The sequence below is a fragment of the Coloeus monedula genome, assembly GCF_965178545.1.
Source record: "Coloeus monedula genome assembly, chromosome: 6".
Classification (NCBI taxonomy): domain Eukaryota; kingdom Metazoa; phylum Chordata; class Aves; order Passeriformes; family Corvidae; genus Coloeus; species Coloeus monedula.
The window spans coordinates 49068733-49074804 of record NC_138786.1 but is presented as its reverse complement, the minus strand read 5'-3'; positions in this window follow the sequence as shown (position 1 = coordinate 49074804).

Sequence of the window (6072 nt, the reverse complement as noted above, 5' to 3'; positions counted from 1 at the left end):
GGACAAGCACGGCAAAATTAGAGATTGTGAGGTGATCCACAAAAGTTTCAGGTTGTTCACACTTTTTTACATGAGAAAGGATACAGAAATATTTCAGTTATTTTCAAAAAGTGTGTTAAAATATGCAAAATTACCTCATCTCCATGTGAAAAAAATGGACTTTGAAAAGAACTGAACCAACATCACCAGGATGGAGAGAGTTCTGGATAGCTCCACACAGAGGAGAGAGGTTGTAGAGGTCTAACTGCTTCTTTTATATAAAGAAGAGCTAGGTAAAGCCAGGTACATGAACAGCTTCATGAACACTGCTGCGAGAGAGAGATCGATCCCAGAGCACAGCTAGTGTCAGGATGAATGGAAAAGGTAAAACTCTGTGGAATTAGGCTTTACTGAATTAATAAATTAGTTTGCACCTTGGGGGTTATCGAAAATTCAGATATATGCTGCTCTTGAGTTGCTGCTTGTTTCTTCTCAGCTGTAAAGCTGGGGTTTTTTTAGCAGAAATCTAAATGTAAGAGTATGAAATTCATGACTGCCTGAACCTGTTGCAGTTGTTTCCCCAATGGCAGGAGGAAGGGATGGCCCCACAGACAGCTTTTAGTCAGTCTGGCTGCTATCATGAAAGAGCATACCAAGAGCTCCCAAACACTTGAAAAGAACAGGAGAAATTACTCTTTCAAAGCCCTGTTTGAATGCATGCATTCAGTCTGCTGTTTTACTCATCTCTGCTTTCAGAGTTGTTCTCTGCCCTAGAAATCCAGGCTGCTTCTCAAACACTTATCATCATCAATTCATAGGTTTAACATTTTTTTCACCCTTTATAAATGTCCATTTTCTCCTGAAGTATTCAGAAGAGGCTTTTTTCTTTTGGATTTTCATATCTAGAATGCAGAGGTTAAAAAAGAGGCCTTCAGTTCCTCATAGATGGTGTCACTTTATGGCCAAGAGTCTCCAGCCATACTAAGTAGACCTCAAAAAGTAATTATCAGATGAGAAATCAGCTGCTAGCACTCATTTTTATTTTCACAATTCCCTGACACCCAGGTGGCACTTGTTACCATGACGTGCCCTGGCCCTCCTGCAGACCCTTGTAGCCCTGAGGATGCAAAGCCAAAACGTGAGAGTGGGATTTTGTTCTGCTTTCCTCTTGCAAGTGATTGTCCAAAGCTTCACCATCCTAAATGACATTGTTACCCCTTCTGTCAGTTATGTTGCAAACTGAAAGACAGGCACTGAAGATGTCACTGCACCCACAATACTGTCTGAGATGGAGCAGGTTCTCACCCATGCCCTGAATTTTCAGTTCATATCCAGAGACCCATTTCCTTTCCAGTCATTCAGGGAACAGCCCCACAGAAGAAAAAACCAGTACCCTTCACGTGCAATGAGCAGTAGATTTGTTTTAAGGCCTCCAAATAGCATCACACAGTGCCTGCATGGCAGGCTGTTTACTTTGTGATGGTAATAGAATCTAATGAGAAAATAATTTTAGGATTGTGCAAGGTCAGTCTTATGCCAGAGTACCTTGTGGTGTATTGGGCAAGTACAGACACCCTCGCTCCTCCTGCAGGCATGCAGTTGCTCAGCCTATCATTCCTAGAATGTTGGGATGCTGGAATGTAAACTATGGAAAACTGTCAGGTTTCCAGCAAATTGTCACCACCAGGCAAAACAGGGCAAAGTTGAGACTGTTATTTACAAAAATAGCAGAAGAGTTGCATATATCCACAGCCCCTGGGAAGAGTGTAATTCACCATAGCCAAGGTTTCCTGTCTTCCTCCTTCTCCTTGTTGCTAGGAAGGGAGTCCAAGGCCCTTTTCCCACCTGTGTGCCAAACCCACTGTGTGTTTCTACCCAACATCCTGCTGCACAGAGCAGTTCACCGCCTTTCCTTGGCGAGGACCTGGAGGGCAGGTCCATGATCAGCCTCCACAGTACACTGTGTGCTGGCTACTTCTGTATAATGCAAACTTAGATGGACACAACTTTGTTCAGAGCATGGGTAAGCACCTTCCCTTCCCTACCAGCAATAAAGCAGAAAGCAGTTCACCTGAGTTGGAGAGAATGCACTTTTTTAGAGATTCTAGTAAAGAGTATTGTTTTAGCTCTCTTGGAAACAAGTTGCATCTTGTCTCTTCAGGACAGCTTAAGGTAAGTGCTGAGCAGCCGTGCCCATCTCAGGGCAGGAGACTGAAGGCCTCTCATTCTTGTGCTCAGCTTCTGCCTGTGAGAACAGGGATGGAGGGGCAGCAGCAGGAAAGGAAGCTTAAGCTAAAGTGCTGACTTAAAGGGCTTGGGCAATTCTGAATCAGAGACCGTTTCCTTCCTAAGGGGCATGATACCCCAAAAGACGCAGAAGACAACAGAAGTGCTACAGTTCTGTGAGCCTTGCACCACAGGCGGAGCTGGCCAGTATCCCACAGTAGCAGCCCCCATCCAAGGAGGGATGCTGGTGGGAGAGGCAGGGCCTGCACAGCAGCTGGATAGGAGGAAACCATTTTTCATAGTGCAAGGGGTTGAAATGCTGGACCAGGGCCCCAGCAAGGCTGCACAACCCTGGAGACTGCAGCACTGAAAGGATGAGGCTTCGAACAACCTTGGGAAGCAGCCCTGCTTGAGCAGGGATTGGACTGGTGACCCCCAAGGGTCCCTGCCAGCCTCAATCACTCTACAAGCCCATAGTAAAAAGCCAGTCTTGTGCCAGGTTTCAAAGTACAGTTGGTGACTGGAGTGTGAGGAGGCCCAAAAGCTCTTGAATTCAGCATGGAAACTGCCTTTGATCTCAATGGCTTTTATTTTAGGATAAGCTTGACCTGCCAGTGTAATTATTTCAGTGAATTATTGACAGATTGTGTCACTGGGTGCAAACTGGCGCTAAATTATCTCTGTGCATGCAGTGGCCGTGCAGGCTGGTTGTTTCTCTGCAGAAGTTGCTGGGTTCAGCAGGTCTCTCTGTTCCTCTCTTTCACACTGGGATCCTCTCCTTGTGAGTCAATGAGTGATCATTGCACAACATTTCCTTGCAAATGAGTGTTTGAAGAGCCCTTGGCTGGATTGCACAACCCTACTTGGTCAAAACCTTCTGAAACACTCCTGTCTGCTGAGGGCTCACATGAGGCCCAGCACGTGAGTCACACAGTGTGACCATCTTGACTAACCAGGGGAGGCCACGGATCACCAGGCTGGGCTGCTTCCTCCTCTCCTGGGCTGCAGCATGAGGGAACCACATAGCAAATCCAATGGATAAGATCACATGGAGCATTTAAAAAAGCCCATTTCTTTCCCACATTTGACTGCTTTTTCTCACACCATCCGAAATGTCAGATACCTGCCCAAAGCAGTGCAGGATCCTGGGCACCAAGGTCCAGAGGAAGGGACATGCTGAACTGCTCCAGCAATCTCCATGCTGGAGAATCAGTGCTTTGCCAGGGTCACCAAAACAACAGCCATGTTTGTTGCAGACAGTTTGTTTCTGCATGACCCTGGTGCAGGCAGAGCCTGAGTGCCACCACTGAGCTGTGAGCTTGGAGAGGCAGCATCCTTCTCTGTCCTGGGTCATCCAAAATACCATCATATGGGTCATCTTGCAGCTTATGTTCCCTGACAAGGGACAGTGGTGGCCACGTCACCCCCATACCTGAGATATGTGTGTTTAGTGAAATGTTGCTGGTGGTTTATATGATAGGACCAAACAAGCCAGTTGCTCCACAGCCTCTGAGCAAGCTCCGCTCTGCACTGAGCCCTAGCACAGGGATTTCATTCCAGGCAGCTTGCAGCCAGGCACAGTAATTCGCATTACTGTCAATAATCTCCGGGTTCGGGAGAGCCATGGCAACTCTTGCAAATCAAATCAGAGCTTTGCAATTGTTATGCCAGAGGAAAATGTTGCATGTGCAATTTGAGAACCTTTATAAAAGCCCACATAAATTCAAAGGTTCAAGGCACTCTTGCATTTCAAAAACTGGAATCTGCAGGTCTGATTTTGAGTCTAGACATTGGTAAATTTAGGTCTGAGCCCATTTGGATTGCAGTGATTTAGCACTGTTTCCACAGGCTCCACCAACCAGCTCCATATCCCGTACTTCCCCATAGCTCCAAGGTCCAGCTGGTGACTCAGATGTCCCAGGACACTGTGAGGTGCTGGAGTGCTTCGTTTCATCAATCAGTTGCTTGACCCTGCAGTTGCTCTGCAGAAATATCCAGCAGAATATCAGTCCTGGCTTCTTTCCTTCCATGTGTCTACTTTAACCTCTTACCCATCAGATTACTTTTGGGCTCATTGACTGTGAATGTTACAGTATAATGATAATCTGATCAGGCCAAGGATCAGGGGACCATCAGGGAAAGCCCCAGTCCTGGACATCAAGCACCTCCCTGGGAATGGGGACAGGCTGGGGGACAGGCTGAGGGCAGGCAGGGCAGGGGAGCTGGACACCAGTCACGCTGCAGCATCACTGGGGCAGGGGCTGACAGCCCTGGGAGGCTGAAGTGGGGTCCTGGGCCATAGGCAGGGTGGGGAGGCACTGGGGAGGCACTGGAGACAGCCACATCTGTGAGTGCCCTTGGGGCCCTGAGACCAGCATCACCTCCCAGATCAGTACTGGAAACTTGTGCCTCAGGTTCAGTCCCAGCATCCCAGGTGCCACCCTGAGAGCAGCACAGGCTCTCAGCAGGAGCACACAGCTCTGCAGGAGGGTGATGGCAGCATGAGGGATGGGTTCAGCTCTGGCATCCTGCAGATGTGCTGCCCAGAGGCCAGGCAGAGGTGCCAACAGCTGCACATAGCAGAAATAACCATGACTTTGGAGTCAGCTGTGGTGTCACGCACTGCAAGCTCTGCACATGATATCCTCGAAACCAAGATTGCTGTTATTCACTGTTCCTCATTCCTGGTTGTTGTCCCTTCCCAACAAGATGTGCATGCAGCCCACGCTGGCAGATGCACAGCACTGGTTTGCTATCTGTATGCAGATTTGGCTACAGCTGGGGCACATAGACATGACATTTATTTCAAGCTCCAGAGACTGAGACAGTGACCTGCTACATGTAATACGTTTTTATCCTTGGAGTTTCAGGAATAAGGCAGACACCTTGGGCAACTTGGCCCAAGGTACCCTACATCTCTTTTGAATGTTACTGGGAGGAAACAATAGCAAGTTTGAACAAAACCCAGAGTAAAATATCTTTTCTTTGTAATCAGAGCTTTGCTAGGCCTGATTCTGAGTTGGTGTAGCTGCAGTGGAGGTTACTGGCCTGCTGCAGGCAGATAACCCAGTATTTTGTGTTTACAGTGGGAATCTTGCCTGTATGAAGGCACCCAGACATGGACCTATCTTGAAATTAAGCCTCCTGCTTCCATTATCCAATCCTGAAAAATTGTTTTCAAATTTAATGAAATGCATTTTTGCATTGATTAAATATCTTCTGTGGGAATTTATTTGTTATGGGAAATTTAAGTCTGCAATGACTGACTGATTAAAAGCACACACAGAAAGGAGAATTAGAAAGTTCTGTCTGCAACAGCCTGAATTTATTAAAGTAATAATCTGGTGGGAATTATAGGTAGGATAACACTTGTAAAAATGACAGCATGTAAAAAGGGATTGGTATTTAATTCTAACTCCTTTTGACTTTCAATTTTAATCTGTTTTGATACACTGGGCAAATTATTAAGTTCTTTACAAAGGCTTGTTTTAAAATAATTGCACCATATCACACATTGAAATAAATATACAATTAAGCAGACACTATGAAACAACCAATGTGAATAAAACTGCTGAACACATAAAACTGATGGTGAAGACTTTCAATCTTTAGGAAAAATACATTGATGAAAATGCATATGCTACCTGATTTCAGTGACAAATAGATAGATGGCAGAAAATATATTCTTAGTGAAAGTACAAAAAAAGTAATTTTTTGTAATTATGTGGATTTCAAAGGTGAAGACATGCTGTTGACAGCAAGACACAGATGGGGTTCTGCTACAGGTGGCAAGACTATGCCACTGAATACATCAGACAAGACCCAGTTTATACAAACTGGGTGAACAGATTCTGTAAGGCACAAACA